The sequence below is a fragment of the Rhamphochromis sp. 'chilingali' genome (genome assembly GCF_963969265.1).
Source record: "Rhamphochromis sp. 'chilingali' genome assembly, chromosome: 3".
Taxonomy (NCBI): domain Eukaryota; kingdom Metazoa; phylum Chordata; class Actinopteri; order Cichliformes; family Cichlidae; genus Rhamphochromis; species Rhamphochromis sp. 'chilingali'.
Window position 1 is genome coordinate 1,118,805 of NC_137931.1, and position 19,300 is coordinate 1,138,104.

Sequence of the window (19,300 nt, forward strand, 5' to 3'; positions counted from 1 at the left end):
CAGAAGGCAACATTGCAGACATAGAGGACAGTTACAAGTACTTGGGGATCCCGCAGGCGAATGGGAACCATGAAGAGGCCACTAGAAAAGCTGCAACCACCAAGTACCTGCAGAGGGTCAGGCAAGTCCTGAGGAGTCAGCTGAATGGTAAGAACAAGATCCGGGCCATCAACACGTACGCCCTGCCCGTGATCAGGTACCCTGCTGGGGTAATAGGCTGGCCAAAAGAGGAGATAGAAGCCACTGACATAAAGACAAGAAAGCTCCTTACCATGCATGGAGGGTTTCACCCCAAGTCCAGCACCCTGAGGCTGTACGCTAAGCGGAGGGAAGGGGGCCGGGGACTGGTGAGTGTCAGCACCACAGTCCAGGATGAGACAACGAACATCCAAGAATACATTGGGAAGATGGCCCCAACTGACCGAGTGCTCAGTGAATACCTCAGGCAGCAGAAACCCAAGAAAGAGGAGGGAGACAAGGAACCATCATGGAAGGACAGGCCCCTGCACGGTATGTACCACCGGCAGATAGAGGAGGTGGCTGATATCCAGAAATCCTACCAGTGGCTGGACAAAGCTGGACTGAAAGACAGCACAGAGGCACTAATCATGGCAGCACAAGAACAAGCTCTGAGTACAAGACCCATAGAGGCTGGGGTCTATCACACCAGGCAAGACCCCAGGTGCAGGCTGTGTAAAGATGCCCCAGAGACAATCCAGCACATAACAGCAGGGTGCAAGATGCTAGCAGGCAAGGCATACATGGAACGCCATAACCAAGTGGCCGGCATAGTGTACAGGAACATCTGTGCCGAGTATAACCTGGAAGTCCCAAGGTCAAAATGGGAGATGCCCCCAAGGGTGGTGGAGAATGACTGAGCTAAGATCCTGTGGGACTTCCAGATACAGACGGACAAAATGGTGGTGGCTAACCAACCGGACATAGTGGTGGTAGACAAACCGAAGAAGACGGCCGTAGTGATCGATGTAGCGGTTCCGAATGACAGCAATATCAGGAAGAAGGAACACGAGAAGCTGGAGAAATACCAAGGGCTCAGAGAAGAGCTCGAGAGGATGTGCAGGGTGAAGGTAACGGTGGTCCCCGTGGTAATCGGAGCACTAGGTGCGGTGACTCCCAAGCTAGGCGAGTGGCTCCAGCAGATCCCGGGAACAACATCGGAGATCTCTGTCCAGAAGAGCACAGTCCTGGGAACAGCTAAGATACTGCGCAGGACCCTCAAGCTCCCAGGCCTCTGGTAGAGGACCCGAGTTTGAAGTATAAACCGCCCGCAGGGGTGTGCTGGGTGTTTTTCTTTTTATTTATATATATATATTAGAGCTGCAACGATATTCGTATCGATATTGAACCGTTCGATACAGTGCTTTCGGTTCGGTACGCATATGTATCGAACAATACAACATTTGTAATTTATTTTATCAACTTTCCTTCTGACGATGCTGTCTGTGTGGAGCGCTCAGTGAATCTGCGTTCGACTACTCCGCCTTTGCTGCACTGTTGAGCGCAGATCCACTGAGCGCTCCACACAGACAGCATAGTCAGAAGGAAGAGTGCAGGGCAAGCTAGCGAGACAGAAGTTAATCTCTCCTTGCAACATGGCAAATTGAACCTCTCCCACCCTCATTCAGATCTGGCGTTTGGAATTATTTTGGTTTTCATGTGACGTATGACCCTGAAGGTAAGCGAGTCATGGACTAAAGTAAAACAGTATGTTGGATGTGCCACGCAATGCTCAATTACATGGGTGGGAGCTAGTGTGTTAGCGCAGTTAGCTCGTTAACGTGTTGGCCGTCTAGCCCCATGCACGGGGCTATCAGGGGTAGCTCGTTAACGGAGATTTGCCGTGTTGTGGCGTTAAGGTCATTTTAACGAGGTTAACCTGAAAGCACTAGTGGGAACACAACGAATATGACTGCACATTTACGCCGACATCATCCTAGTGCAAAGACAAAAACAACAAGCATGCATGCTACAAACTTTACCCGAGTCATTTAGACAGCCGTTAGCACATGATTCTCCTTATGGGGACCTGATATGTTTAATATGCTGCTGAGAATATAGCCCGGAAGAAGCGGATAGTATAGCTTTTATTTTGGAAAGAGACATTTCTCTGTAATAAACTCTTTTCCAAAGATGAGTGATTCCTCAATCAGATACAGGGCTCGCAATATCGCTAGCCCGACGTCCTGGGGCTAGAGATTTTTCCAGTCGGGCTACCAAAATCTATCTCTGCCCTGCCCGTCCGGCTATTGTAGGAAGGAAAAATATATGTCAATGCTTTTGCATTCTTTCAGAAATGTAGCTGGGTAATTATGTCATTGGCATCGGTGAGCCACTGTCAATATGTGACATATTGAAGTCGCATTTGAATTTGCGCTTGTTTTTTTGCTTTCACTTTGCAATCCTGCGAACTGTGTATAGAGAGCGACAGCACTGATCTGTGAGTGATGATAATTTGTGCACCAATTCCTCTGACATCGTCTTATTAATCGTTAGCTTACTATGCAAACATGACAAGTGAAATCTCCCGCAGCTTAAACATGTGAGAGGTTGATCGCGCAGAGAATCGCTGAGCTTATGTGAGTGCGTGTGTAAAAGCAGCAGGATATATATTTCAGTTCTGCTGAGCCAAATAAGACAGGTCAGGGTGAAGAAGTGACAGCCAAAGAAAAGCTTACCACAAAACGGAGAAGTTATGACAAATCAGACTATAAGGCAACAAGAAAGTGCAGCTTTATGGTTTCATGGACAAAAGAATTTCTGTGGCTGCAATATGATGAGCTAAATAACCAGGGCTGCACATAAGTGGTCCGCAGGTGCGCATTCGCTGTCAAAATAAAAAACACGCACAAGGGTTAGGGTTAAATTTAAAAACTGTACTTTTGAGTTAAAATATATATTTATAATTTTAATAAATGACAAATTAAAAAGGCATGAACATTTTTTTTGTATCGAAAAAATATCGAACCGTGACACCAAAGTATCGAACCGAACCCAACCGTGAATTTTGTGTATCGTTGCACCCCAATATATATATATATATATATATATATATTAGAGATGGACCGATCCGTATCGGTATCGGTCCGATACTGACCTAAATTACTGGATCGGATATCGGAGAAAAATAAAAAATGTAATCCGATCCATTAAATATCACGAAAGCACCTCACAAAACTTGCAACACGCCGTAACTCACCTCAGAACGTTAGCACGTCGGAGCAGTATGCATCACGTGATAGAGCGGCTGTGGCATGCGGGACCTGTCGGTGGTCTGGATAGCATGTGGAGCTTCGCTAGCAACCCGGCATTTCATCTCCGACAAAGTTATACCGAGAGAAGTAAAGCAAGTGTGTAAGTCCATCTCTGAATGTTTGTAAAGCATTCCTGCGTTAAGCTTAACAAACGATATATGGAGCGACTGCCTCCTCTTGCTGCTACTTCAATCATGAAACTGCTTAACGATCAGCTGATCGGCTTTTCTGTCACGAGTCCGTCTTTGTTTTTGGCCCACTTTGCACCAGAAAGAGGAAACCAGCGGCTGAACAACAGCAGCACGTTTAAGCTTGATCAGCTGTTGTTACAATTTATTTATTATTACTTTCTACTCGAGGATCTTTTTCTACGTAGCTGACGCTGGTAACTGTGCAGGGGCGGATCTAGCAAAGTTTAGCCAGGGGGGCCGATAGGGCATGAACAGGGAAAAGGGGGCACAAAGACATACTTTTCTTTCTTATTCTCATTTAAAATGTCTAGCTTTTAATAAAAAATTATCTGACACCCAAAGTTTTAATTTGATGCAAAATGAATAGAAGTCCATTACTGTATATAGTAACTATTAAGTCTAATATATAGTATACCCTAGTAAGGTATAGTACTTTTTCCTTTGGGAAGGTACCATCTGTGCAGTCTGCAGTTCTGTAGAAGAAAGATGTTGAATCTATTTAATATTTCTTGAAAAATAATTGATTTCTGTGCATTTTTTTTTCACACTGCATCAAATTAAGGTTGATTACGTCGATTAAGCATCATGAGGTGGAGCGTGAGGGGTGGTTCCCTATTTTTTATTTATTTATTTTTGTTGTTGCTGGGAGTTGGAACCCTATTAGTTAGGTTGCTTAATATTTATGCTAAGTACTCTTTAAAATACCAGAATAGGGAGGATGGTGTAGGTTTAAGTTTATTAGATTGATCAGTATTGCTGAACTATGAAATATTTTTTTTGTATACAGGTATAACAGAATAGCTTTAGTGTAGTTGTTGTTTTAAACTTGAGTATGAACTTATACAAAATGCAGCAAGATATTTAAAAAACAGTTTTGTTTATTAAAAAACACTATATCGGATTCATATCGGTATCGGCAGATATCCAAATTTATGATATCGGTATCGGACATAAAAAAGTGGTATCGTGCCATCTCTAATATATATATATATATATATATATATATATATATGCAGGTTATATGCAGTGAAACAAATTATTTTAAAAAAACAACCAACAGAATAATTTACGTTTCTGTTTCAGACAAACACCATCTGACTTCACAAATAACCCCCAAGAAGCTGTACTAGTCATGTGCTTATTGAACAGATAATTAATGTATTATTATGGGATCTCTTAAATTATTGTGGGGTCTCTGCTTTACAATATTAACAATATAAACTTGAGATGACTGCTAGCACTATATAAATAAAACTGAGTTGAACTGAACATAAAAGAGTAACAACTTTACAGGCCGGGTTGGAAAAAGGAAGAATTTATTGAAATCTTTAGCTTCAGCAACCGTTTCTTGTTGTTCCTCATAGGACTGCTGATAAATTCTGGCATATCCAAAAGGTGCACATTTGTTTTCCTGCAAGAGGTCGCTTATCTTGTTAACAGTATTGCATCTTCACTGCATTAGACTCTTGATACTAAATCAGACGTACTTGACTCTCCGGTGTAACTTTCAATAGGTTATCTATACCTTAAAGCAGATACCTCATAAGCTGGAGAGGAAATGGTGCATCAATAATTTAGACAATCTTGATTTAGCTTTGAAAAATTTGAATTTCTTCCATGTATCCATTCTGTTCCACTTATCCTTATTAGGGTGGGCTGGTGAAAAGTGGGGTACATCGTAGGCAGATTGCCAATCTGATGCAAGGACAGACAGTTATGCCAGTTCCACAGGGTTCAGTACTAGGACCAGTTCTATTTACATTATGCATCCTCCTCCTAGGGGGTATTGAGACTACATAAGATACGTTTATTGTCATTGTAACACACAGCAAAACTGGAGGCACTGTGAACTTGGTGTATACAGACAAATGTAAGCAGTCATCCCATTTGACAGCCATTTAATTTATAAGCATCTCAGGTATGACTGTAATGAAAACAGACCTACAGGGAGTGCAGAATTATTAGGCAAGTTGTATTTTCGAGGAATAATGTTATTATTGAACAACAACCATGTTCTCAATGAACCCAAAAAACTCATTAATATCAAAGCTGAATGTTTTTGGAAGTAGTTTTTAGTTTGTTTTTAGTTTCAGCTATTTTAGGGGGATATCTGTGTGTGCAGGTGACTATTACTGTGCATAATTATTAAGCAACTTAACAAAAAACAAATATATACCCATTTCAATGATTTATTTTTACCAGTGACACCAATATAACATCTCCACATTCACAAATATACATTTCTAACATTCAAAAACAAAACAAAAACAAATCAGCGACCAATATAGCCACCTTTCTTTGCAAGGACACTCAAAAGCCTGCCATCCATGGATTCTGTCAGTGTTTTGATCTGTTCACCATCAACATTGCGTGCAGCAGCAACCACAGCCTCCCAGACACTGTTCAGAGAGGTGTACTGTTTTCCCTCCTTGTAAATCTCACATTTGATGATGGACCACAGGTTCTCAATGGGGTTCAGATCAGGTGAACAAGGAGGCCATGTCATTAGTTTTTCTTCTTTTATACCCTTTCTTGCCAGCCACGCTGTGGAGTACTTGGACGCGTGTGATGGAGCATTGTCCTGCATGAAAATCATGTTTTTCTTGAAGGATGCAGACTTCTTCCTGTACCACTGCTTGAAGAAGGTGTCTTCCAGAAACTGGCAGTAGGACTGGGAGTTGAGCTTGACTCCATCCTCAACCCGAAAAGGCCCCACAAGCTCATCTTTGATGATACCAGCCCAAACCAGTACTCCACCTCCACCTTGCTGGCGTCTGAGTGGGACTGGAGCTCTCTGCCCTTTACCAATCCAGCCACGGGCCCATCCATCTGGCCCATCAAGACTCACTCTCATTTCATCAGTCCATAAAACCTTAGAAAAACCAGTCTTGAGATATTTCTTGGCCCAGTCTTGACGTTTCAGCTTGTGTGTCTTGTTCAGTGGTGGTCGTCTTTCAGCCTTTCTTACCTTGGCCATGTCTCTGAGTATTGCACACCTTGTGCTTTTGGGCACTCCAGTGATGTTGCAGCTTTGAAATATGGCCAAACTGGTGGCAAGTGGCATCTTGGCAGCTGCACGCTTGACTTTTCTCAGTTCATGGGCAGTTATGTTGCACCTTGGTTTTTCCACACGCTTCTTGCGACCCTGTTGACTATTTTGAATGAAACGCTTGATTGTTCGATGATCACGCTTCAGAAGCTTTGCAATTTTGAGACTGCTGCATCCCTCTGCAAGATATCTCACTATTTTTGACTTTTCTGAGCCTGTCAAGTCCTTCTTTTGACCCATTTTGCCAAAGGAAAGGACGTTGCCTAATAATTATGCACACCTGATATAGGGTGTTGATGTCATTAGACCACACCCCTTCTCATTACAGAGATGCACATCACCTAATATGCTTAATTGGTAGTAGGCTTTCGAGCCTATACAGCTTGGAGTAAGACAACATGCATGAAGAGGATGATGTGGACAAAATACTCATTTGCCTAATAATTCTGCACTCCCTGTATAGTCTATGAAAAGCATTCTGACTGAGGGTCCTCAGAGCTCTAGGTGGCTTAGCAGTGGAAATGGCACTATCCATTGATCAGTTTGGTCTGTATGCAAATTCATGGGGATCAAAGTCAGGAGGAAGTCAGGCTCTGATATGTTGTTCAGACATAGCTTACATTTTTATTGCTATGCAATGACCAGTGATGACCAATTAGTTAAACTGCAGGAATGCCCTGAAGACATATGTCTGAGATACTTACACTGAATAGCATTAGGTTGTCCTCAACTAACACTGTGAGGAATCTTGGAGTACTTTTTGACAAGGATATGACCTGTGATGTGAATATTGATCAAATATGTAGGAGAGCTTCCTTCCATTTGTGCACCATCTCTAAAATGAGAAAAATCTCAGAGTCTCAGAGTGACGTTGAAAAAGTAGTTCAAGCATTTATTACTTCCAGGCTGGACTATTACAATTCATTATCAAAAAAATTCCCTGAAAAGCCTTCAGCTAATCCAAAATGCTGCAGCAAGAGTCCTGACAGGGACTAGAAAGAGAGCATATTTCTCCTGTTTTGGCTTCCTGTTAAATCCAGAATTCAAAATCCTGCTGCTCACATACAAGGTCTTAAATAATCAGGCCCCATCTTATCTTAATGACCTTGTAGTACCATATCACCCTATTAGAGCACTTCGCTCTCGCTCTGCAGGCCTACTTGTTGTTCCTAGAGTATTTAAAAGTAGAATGGGAGGCAGAGCCTTCAGTTTTCAGGCCCCTCTTCTGTGGAACCAGCTTCCAGTTTGGATTCAGGAGACAGACACTATCTCTACTTTCAAGATTAGGCTTCAAACTTTTCTTTTTAATAAATGCTAATGGCTCATGTGACCCTGAACCCTTCCTTAGTTATGCTACAATAGGCCTAGTCTGCTGGGGGCAGTTCCTTCCTCACTCACCTGTTTTCACTCTCTATACATTACTTTTTTTTAATCATTTCTGGCTCTTCTACAGAGTCTGCGTCCTTTCTTCCTCCCCTTGTGGCAAATAGCTGCTCCTCCATGAGCCAGAGGCTTCTTCCTGTTAAAAGGATGCATACAATTACAAATAAAATTGAATTATATATACACCCTAACTCTAAGTTGCATCCATTGGAGTGTGAATGTGTGTGAATGTTAGATACAAACGTCTTGATGAATGCTCAATCAACCAGGTAAGGAAATCCCAAAAAGAGGACTGAAGACGTCACCTGGATGAGTGACGAAATGGCCTATAATTAACTAAGACTGCTGGGTCTAGAGATGGGCATGTTTGCTGCGCCATGATACATAACAGTGGTGAGTATATATGCGTTTACTCTCATGTGGTAGATACAGATATATTGGCCACATGCAGGTGTTATTTTCCATCCTCTGTGTGTATTAACTGGTCTGAGGAGATGGGGAGCTGGAAATCAATCCAGTCTCTTTGGGTTGTCACTGCAGCGTATCTTTTTCCTCCTGACAGATGATCAACGTGCTCTCCTCCTTTTTTGTGGTCCCGATCAGATTCAGAAGCTTCCTGTGGCTTCAGCACCTGGATGGTGATGTGATCCAGTTTACATCATCACTCAGACAAACAGGTCAAAGAGATTTTGTCCTCTTTAGAAGGGAAAGGCTTCACTTTGTCAGTCCAGACTGTTATAGTCACAATCCAGAGAAACAAGGAGCTAACCTTTTTTGAAGCCTTATAAATCACTAAATTATGTGTTGTTCCCTCTGTTTTTCAAACACATATTTATTGTGGATTCACCACAGTACTCTAAGATAACCTCTTTATCTTGCACAAAACTGTTGAGTATTTTCATGCAACACTTGAAGAACACAACATTGGTATACATGTAATTAGTTTGTTTTGAATGAAGTTTCACAATGTGAAAAACTATTTATCAAAACACATCATATACAGATCCAACAAAGTTATTACAAATAATGACATTAGAGGTCATTTTTAAATCTGCAGTTTTTCAAGTGTCACTGAGCAGTCCCTACCTTTAAATCTAACCTCTCTTCTACCATTTATCTCCACATCTAAACATCTCTACCCCTGTTTTCTCTCCGTGGGAACTATAACAGCTGGACCTTTACCCAACAATGACACACTGCATACGATCACTTTGTGTGTTTGCTGACATTTCTTCAGCTATTAAAAATCTAACATTTGAAATTACCTACCACCAGTGTTGGGTAAGTTACTTTAAAAAAGTAATTAATTACTAATTACTAATTACTAAGTCAATATTGTATTTAAAATACTTATCTAATTACTGTGTCAGAAAAGTAACTTAATTACTAAATAATAATGGATTGGATTTATATAGCGCTTTTCAAGGCACCCAAAGCGCTTTACAATACCACTATTCATTCACTCTCACATTCACACACTGGTGGAGGCAGCTACAGGTGTAGCCAAAGCTGCCCTGGGGCAGACTGACAGAAGCGAGGCTGCCATATCGCGCCATCGGCCCCTCTGGCCAACACCAAATAAGTAATTTAACTAAATACTTCTTAAAATCCCTATAAACCTTGAGTGGCAAACAATAGAAATTAAACTCTTTAAATAACAAATTTTTTTTTTAAAGACGGAGACTCTACAGTACGCAGCGGCAGCATCTCTTCCACAATGTAGCCTGCAATCATTTTTTAAGCTCACCTTCAGACGCTTTCTGTGCTGCTGAAGTAAAATCAGGTTTTGCTGCTTAGCAGGAGTTGCTGCGGTGTTATCCATGGATGATGAACAAGAATCACTCAGAAATGTTCGTCTATGCTCTGTGTCAGGCGCTTCAGTAGATTACTTGTGCTATTAACAGCAGCCGATAGTTTTTTCTCCCCAGGACATAGCTTACATATTACTGTAATGTTCTTGTCTGCTTGTTTCAGAAAAGTGAAGAGACGGGAATATGTCCATTTCAAAATGACGCGCAGCTGCACTACAGCGATGTTAAAGCGGCAGAGTTTACTTCTACGTTTAGAAGACAAATTATGGAAATTAAATAATGATATTCAGCGAGTTTAATTATTTTACAATGTAACGCAAGTACATTGTAAGTAACTGTAATTAAAATACCTAAAAATGAACAGTAATTAGTTACTCTACTTTTTCAGTGGAAAAGTAATTTAATTACCGTAACGCGTTACTTAGTAACGCATTACACCCAACACTGCCTGCCACTTAAAACTTTACTCCTTTTTTGCTCACCGCTCTTCTCTAACAGTAGTTAGATGCTGAAGTACATGACTTACAGACTTCTGCACACATTTCAGCCACTTTAACTCCTGAGTGTAGACACTATAAATGATGCTGTTAAACTTAATGTAAGTAGAAAGAGCAGATGTTTGTGTTAAACTGTAAGGAGTAAAGGTAAAAAGTTACAGATACCTGAAACTTCTACTTGACTAACACTCTTTTAAATTCTATTCAGGGGTCAAACTGCAGCAGGGCCTAACAGTAATGAACTCTAACTCCAGACATACATTTTTAGGTCTCATACATCTAATGAAATCTTTTTTCTTCCAGGTACTGAAAACATGCAGGATGTTCATTTAATGTAATGTGGACACTTAACCAACAACATTGCTTCCCAGAACAGTGACAGTGTTAAAATCAGCTAACATGACCATGGGGCGTGATGCTAAATAAAATGTAATGAAATGGCTGTTCAGTTGTAAGCTAGAAACCAGACCTTATCTACTAATATTACGCTGAACCTCACTAATGCTCTTGTGGCTGAAAGAGAGCAAGTCCTTGCAGTCAGATTCCAATTATGCTCTTCCAGGAGAGGAGGGGACTTTCGGTATGTTGCATCATCAGTAACATGTTTTAGAAACAGAGCTTTTAAAATATGTCTTGGTAAATATTTTTAAATGGTTTGGTCTTGAGCTAGTCAGACTGAAGCTTTCTAGAAAACTAGAAAATTGTTCAAGCAATCGGTATAAAATTGTAGTCTGAGCTTAATTTATGTTTAAAGCTGGTCAGAGAAACAAACAATCTCGACTCTCCTCTGAGAATCCTACATGTTTGTGCTGTAGCCATATTGACAGGACTACATTTGTGTCTGCCATAAAGAGACAGGGAGAGATGAGAGACCTCTGTAATCCGACAGTATTAAAACAACCTGCAGGGAAGAAGGCCATGATTAAATTTATTAGTCTGAGACAGACCCTACATTTTGTGAGTAACCCAATTTTAGCTGTGTCTGCTGGGGCCAGTGAAAACACTGCTCCCTGCGCTGCTTCCAGCCAGCCACCATAAATCATCTCTGCTGTTTCATCTGGCGACTGAGAGCAGGGAAAAATATCATCAAACCTGACCTCCATGTCCTACATTTTATGTTTTATGTTTTCCATCAGAGGGAAACTCACTCTCTGTCTTTGTTTTCCTACACAGGGTAGCACCCTGCAATGATGAAAAACCGGGAATAATGAACACAGACCTAAACAAGAGCATCGTGTTAAATTGTCTTAGTGTTAGTGTCTTAATGTATGTCTCAATGGAACCTAAGATGCCACAGTGCTACTGCAGATAAAGGAACTTTTAATATTACAAAAAAGAATTCCTCAAATAGATTGAAAACAAAAAAGAGGGTGAAAACCAGAGCAAAAACAAACAAAAGATGAAGATCTGATCCAAATGGGCTTCAGAGTCGTGCTCTCCTCAAAAATAATATCAGCAAACTTAACTAAAGAGACCAAAATTCAAAAACAGGACTGCTGGTAGCCTACGACTCAAATTCTGATTAATATTCTGACCCCTTGAGGGAGAGAATGGATGAGAGACCCTACTCCACCTTATTTAAAAAATTTTATTAAGCGTGCTGCTGAGCCTATGAGTGAAGCAGGAAAAGAGAAATCACATAAGAATGATAGAATAAAACAATCAATGTGCATTTGCATCCATTTGCACTAACCAGAGTGATGATTTAGCAAAGACCTTGAGCTTTTCCACTATTTTTAATGCAATTATTTACCTCTGTGAAATGGGTTAAGTGGCAAATTTGGCTCTGAAAATGTTACATTCAATTTAAAAGGGATTACTACTCTGAACAAAAGCTCCACAGTCTAATCTATCCGTCTAATTCATCCAAAGTGATTTTCTGAAATTGTTCAGAACAGAAAGTTTTCATTAATATTATTTCTAATCACACTGAACTGTATTTTTCATTGTTGAATAAACAGTGTGTAACAATAAAAATGATGGTCTTGCCAAACATCAATTATTTATTTTCAGTGATCCCGAGTAAACTGTCACCAGACTGGTTCAGATCTCTGGAATCATCTATTTCTAAATTCCTTTGGAAGGATAAACCCTCGCGTATAAGCTTAAAAACACTACAAAAGACCAAGGATAAAGGAGGACTAGAGCTGCCTAACTTTCAGCACTACTTCTTAGCCAACAGGCTTCAGTTTATCTCAGGATGGCTAAAACATACCCTCTTAGATGAACCTTGGCTAGATGTAGAACAAGCACTCTGCAATAATCTAGAGATCTCAGACCTACCATTTATCAGCTCAAACATCCAACGACATGAATGCTTTAAAAGCATCAACATCAGCACTTCTCTGACAGCATGGTGGGAGTTTCTAAAAATGACTTCATTAATCCCATGCAAACGTACACCTATCTGGAACAACCTTGACATATTACAAAACACTAATATGATAAACTTCCCAGACTGGAGTGGTAAAGGAATTAAATACTTGGAACATACAGTGGGGCAAAAAAGTATTTAGTCAGCCACCGATTGTGCAAGTTCCCCCACTTAAAATGATGACAGAGGTCAGTAATTTGCACCAGAGGTACACTTCAACTGTGAGAGACAGAATGTGAAAAAAAATCCATGAATCCACATGGTAGGATTTGTAAAGAATTTATTCGTGTGATCGTGGCTCAAGAGTTGGCAGTTCGTCTTGTGATCAGAAGATTGCTGGTTCGAGCCCTGGCACCAACAGTCTCGGTCGCCTACTGCCTACTGGTGGTGGTCAGAGGGCCCGGTGGCGCCAGTGTCCAGCAGCCTCGCCTCTGTCAGTGCGCCCCAGGGTGGCTGTGGCTACAATGTAGCTGCCATCACCAGTGTGTGAATGTGTGGATGGGTGGATGACTGGATATGTAAAGTGCTTTGGGGTCCTTAGGGACTAAGTAAAGCGCTATACAAATACAGGCCATTTACCATACTTAATATGATGTACAATTTTGATTACATTCAGTTTACAGTATTAAGTAGATGGAGCAAAATTTTGGATTAACTGACCATCTATATTTCAGTTACATTGACCAAGCATGTCAGTGTTATTTACTCAATTTTTTCATGTTTGTTTAACAACTACAATTATTCATTTCAACTTAATATGTTTAAGCTTTAGTTATTTAATTGATCAAGTATATTGAACAGATTTGGCTGGTTTCCAATCTACTCAATATTTTTAAGTGTAAAAGTGTTCCCTCAAAAATTTTAATTAAATGTCACTTTTAGTTTTTAGAGTGTGTCCTCATGAACATAAACTAAAAATAATCTTCATTCTAACCAATATAGAGACTGTCTGATAGATCACATTATTCTTGATACAGCCTCTCCCACCACATTAGGTCAATCCCTCTGGGCTTCTTTGATTGGCTGCTCCCATGTTTTAAACAGCACGCAGCAACACCACATATGAGCAGGCGGAGTGAGGTATGGGGTCTTCTCAGACCTGTTCTCTGTTTGCCGTCTGGAGCAGGGGATCGGGAGGAGGAGTTGGCCGTCTGGTCGGGGTCTGGGATGCAGTTGTAGAAGTATAGTCTTAAACTTAGTTACAGCAGTTTCAGAAAGTCATCTCCTGTAATGACATGCATTCCCCACTGCCGTGTGGGGATAATTGTAAGTTTTAATGATTAAAATTGATCAGACAGAATAGAGTTTTCAGGAAACACTGTTAAATGTTCAGTTTCTATGCCATACAGGGAGTGCAGAATTATTAGGCAAATGAGTATTTTGTCCACATCATCCTCTTCATGTGTGTGAATGTGTGCGTGAATGGGTGGATGACTGGATATGTAAAGCGCTTTGGGGTCCTTAGGGACTAGTAAAGCGCTATATAAATACAGGCCATTTACCTTTTTTTTTTTCATGCATGTTGTCTTACTCCAAGCTGTATAGGCTCGAAAGCCTACTACCAATTAAGCATATTAGGTGATGTGCATCTCTGTAATGAGAAGGGGTGTGGTCTAATGACATCAACACCCTATATCAGGTGTGCATAATTATTAGGCAACGTCCTTTCCTTTGGCAAAATGGGTCAAAAGAAGGACTTGACAGGCTCAGAAAAGTCAAAAATAGTGAGATATCTTGCAGAGGGATGCAGCAGTCTCAAAATTGCAAAGCTTCTGAAGCGTGATCATCGAACAATCAAGTGTTTCATTCAAAATAGTCAACAGGGTCGCAAGAAGCGTGTGGAAAAACCAAGTCACAAAATAACTGCCCGTGAACTGAGAAAAGTCAAGCGTGCAGCTGCCAAGATGCCACTTGCCACCAGTTTGGCCATATTTCAGAGCTGCAACATCACTGGAGTGCCCAAAAGCACAAGGTGTGCAATACTCAGAGACATGGCCAAGGTAAGAAAGGCTGAAAGACGACCACCACTGAACAAGACACACAAGCTGAAACGTCAAGACTGGGCCAAGAAATATCTCAAGACTGGTTTTTCTAAGGTTTTATGGACTGATGAAATGAGAGTGAGTCTTGATGGGCCAGATGGATGGGCCCGTGGCTGGATTGGTAAAGGGCAGAGAGCTCCAGTCCCACTCAGACGCCAGCAAGGTGGAGGTGGAGTACTGGTTTGGGCTGGTATCATCAAAGATGAGCTTGTGGGGCCTTTTCGGGTTGAGGATGGAGTCAAGCTCAACTCCCAGTCCTACTGCCAGTTTCTGGAAGACACCTTCTTCAAGCAGTGGTACAGGAAGAAGTCTGCATCCTTCAAGAAAAACATGATTTCCATGCAGGACAATGCTCCATCACACACGTCCAAGTACTCCACAGCGTGGCTGGCAAGAAAGGGTATAAAAGAAGAAAAACTAATGACATGGCCTCCTTGTTCACCTGATCTGAACCCCATTGAGAACCTGTGGTCCATCATCAAATGTGAGATTTACAAGGAGGGAAAACAGTACACCTCTCTGAACAGTGTCTGGGAGGCTGTGGTTGCTGCTGCACGCAATGTTGATGGTGAACAGATCAAAACACTGACAGAATCCATGGATGGCAGGCTTTTGAGTGTCCTTGCAAAGAAAGGTGGCTATATTGGTCGCTGATTTGTTTTTGTTTTGTTTTTGAATGTCAGAAATGTATATTTGTGAATGTGGAGATGTTATATTGGTTTCACTGGTAAAAATAAATAATTGAAATGGGTATATATTTGTTTTTTGTTAAGTTGCCTAATAATTATGCACAGTAATAGTCACCTGCACACACAGATATCCCCCTAAAATAGCTGAAACTAAAAACAAACTAAAAACTACTTCCAAAAACATTCAGCTTTGATATTAATGAGTTTTTTGGGTTCATTGAGAACATGGTTGTTGTTCAATAATAACATTATTCCTCAAAAATACAACATGCCTAATAATTCTGCACTCCCTGTACACTCCGCTGTTCTTCAGCTTCCCTTCTGTCGGTTCCACCTGCTCGCCTGACTACCATTGGACTCAGAGCCTTTAGTTGTTCTGCCGCGAGACTTTGGATGCACTTCCACTTGTTCTCTGGTCCACACACTGTCTCACCACTTTTAAATCACGTCTCAAAACTCATCTATTTAGAATTGCATACATCTGATCTGTCTTAGTCCATTTTTACCTGCTCAGTTTTTATACTTGCCTTTATACTTTTATGACTGTCTAAATTTTATTTCACCATGTTTATTAAATATACATATATTTTTTAAATGTTTTTTATGCTATTGTTCACGTGTAATTGTAAAGTGACCTTGAGGGTCTGAAAGTCGTCTATAAATAAAATGTATTATTATTATGATTATTACCTTACTTTTCACAATAAAACAGGAAACATAATGAGACGCAGACATGACAACATGAGCTTGACAACACAGGACACCCAGACATTAAACATATGACAGATTAAGACACACAGACTTAACATGACGAACCGACGAGGAACACGCACACTATAAATATATACAGAGGGAAAAGAAGACTGGAGGTGAGACATGGACATAACTAAGCACAAACACAACACGATGGCTGGGGGAAAGACAGGTGGAATGGGTCACAAGGGGAAAACATGTAAAAGAGGAGGAGACGGGAGACAAAGACATCACTGAAACACATGAAGGTCGAGGGAGACTCAAACACAGGGGGAATCTAATAAACAATGAACTATAAGGGCAACCTAGGCAAAATAGAAATGAGTTTAAGATAACTAAATGAACTTAAACATAAACCATAAACATCAAACTATAAGAAAACACTGGGTCAAACGACCCGGGATGGTGACACCTTCATCAGGTTGCAAGTCCAAGAAGTACATACGGCTATTTTGAAATTTGCCACTGACGTTTTTTTGCCCACCTGTCTTCCCTCATGTCTTCCAGTTTAGATTTTTGGATTTTGGATTGACTTTCTGCTAGCCTCAATAAAGTTTTTTATTTTTATTTATTTACTTTTTCACCACCTGAAGCTCTGGTGATAACAATGAGCTGGTTAAACTTTTCACTAGCCATCCAGTCACAAAGTACTCTGGTTTCCTCCGACCGTCTAAAAACACATCAGATTAGCTTAATTGGTGATTCTAAATTGACATTAGGTGTGACTATGAATGTTAATGGTTTTATATCTCTGTGTGTTACACCTGCGGGGTGCACACGGCCTCTTGTCCTGTGACAGGTGGAATAGGCCAGACTAATCTTAATGCTGTTGGGCATGACACATTCCTCTGCCATAATGAAGCATTGTGGCAGAGGATTCACATTCATTAATGCCAGGAGTCATTTTTAGAAAATTTGAGAAGCATGCTATGGCAGAGGATTCAGCTGCATGAATCCCATGATCCTTTTTGCCATCACACTAAGTCACTCAATTACATGGACAGCAAGTGATGTAGAAAATTCTTGAAATCAGCAGCTGATGAGAAAAGAACAACCTGAATGTGAGCTGAGGACAATGTTCTCCAAAGTAAAAGTTGTTAAGGCGGATTTCTACAGGCCATTTCTGCCTTCGTGGTTCCTTGCCACCTAACTGCACATATATTGACTTTGAAGCATTCTTATCCATCTATTGAGGCTCCAGTAACCCAATCAAGTGGCTTTACTGCTGAGTTATTTACCTGCATTTTAATTCATGTTTGAGGAGCACAGCAGAGGTTCTTGCTGCACCTGGTTACTCTCACACACACACACACACACACACACACACACACACACACACACACACACACACCTCTACTTGCTCCTATTTGGTGCACTACCGTGTCACTGTGAGGATCGATATGCCTCGGTAATGGCTGCCTGGAGAGTGGTGCGCTTGAATGACAGTTCTGGGACCGTGGCTGAGTGATGGAGCACTATTGCCAGCTTAATTAACTTTTAGTCAAGTCTCCAACAACGTTCAGCACCTCACCACCCTCTGCTGCCTCACCTCTGCAATACTCCTCTCCACCTCCACCATCCCATAAGCATAAACAATGTGCCAATTAAAAGGCTGCCTGCACATCCACACCTCTTTGTTTGACACACAGCTCTCTAAATAAGCATTCATCTTGGTATCTATCAGACTTGTTTATTGGATCATACTTTATTGCTCAAACAGTTTTGCTAATGAAGAAAGGTTTTTCCCTTAAATGAATTTTATATGGCAGCCTTTACTTACTGTGGAGCTTTGTATGGAGACATTTACTGCATTTCAGTAACTGCACATTACTACTAAAGAATTCAATTTTCCCCCTGTCAATCCACATTTAACTCAAAACCTAATTTGCTTGCCTTGTTGTAAGGAGGATCAATAGGTTGAATAGTGAAAGTGGTGCTGTTGGGTGAGAGGGGAATTTCAAGAAAGCGTTACTGAACGGTTTACGTCTGCATGCACATGTCAGGGAAGGGCACACACGCTCCACAAACACACCTCTACAATGTGTATATTTTTTCCCTGATGGAGCACAACAGCAACCCACAAAAGTACGAGAATTCAGCTTAGCTAGCAGAGACCAAACTGTTTGCAGATGCAAAGTCAGTGTTTCAAAAGTTCCAAGCGTTAGACTACCAGTATCGATTTATTCTAACTCAGTAAGCAGCATAGAGCTACAATACAACAGGAGTCAGTCTAAAGTTTTGCAGCATTTCACATTGTATTAGTGTGTTAGAAGAAAGTCAAGTCAAGTCAAGTCAAGTTTATTTATAGAGCACATTTAAAAACAACCAAGGCTGACCAAAGTGCTGTACAGTAAATACAGATAAAAATACAATAGAAGAAAGAAAGGTGTAATGCAAACCTTCAGCCTGAACAATAAATGACACAACTGATGGTGTAATCCTGAAACTGTGAAACATCTAAATGACAGTCGGAAGAACAACAATGCTGAGGTCAGGAGGAATTATGAGGCACAGTGATGTGCATTTGGTGTCATGATCTGGCTGTGTGGCAGGCAGGAAATAGGACCCAAACGCAAAACAGGACTGAACTCAAAATACAGCTTTATTGCTGACAAAAGATAACAGCGATACAAAATAACATGAAACTAAACTGGGAAGTACTAAGGAACGGACTTACGAGGAAACACACGGACGGGCACACAGTCATGAGGGAGAACGCGACACCGAACTGAGGGAGACGCAGACATAAATACACAGAGGGTTAACGAGGGAAGTGGGAACACACGGGGAACACAGCTGACACATACTGACGAGAGACTGTCAAAGTAAAACAGGAAGTACACGGAGGTTCAGACAGGAGGAGAGAGAGCACGGGGAGAACACAGACATAACGGGCTGGGGAAAACATGGAATAAAACACAAGGAGAGACGAGGGCTCACAGATACACAGGGGCACACAGGAGGTAACCAAATAAGGAACATCTTAACTAAACAACCTAGGAACCAAGGCATAAATAGGGAACAAAATACAAAACACACAAAAACTAAGAATACTGGGCCAACATGGCCCAGGACCATGACATTTGGTGTTCTAACAGCTAAATAAGTCACGCTCAAATAACAGTTGCCAGCACAAAAAAGTAGCAAGCGCTGAAAATGGCTGACACTGCCCTCACAACTATGCTCTGTGAACCTCAAATTTTGCCAGGATCAGCTTCCTAATTTTTCCTTATTTGGTT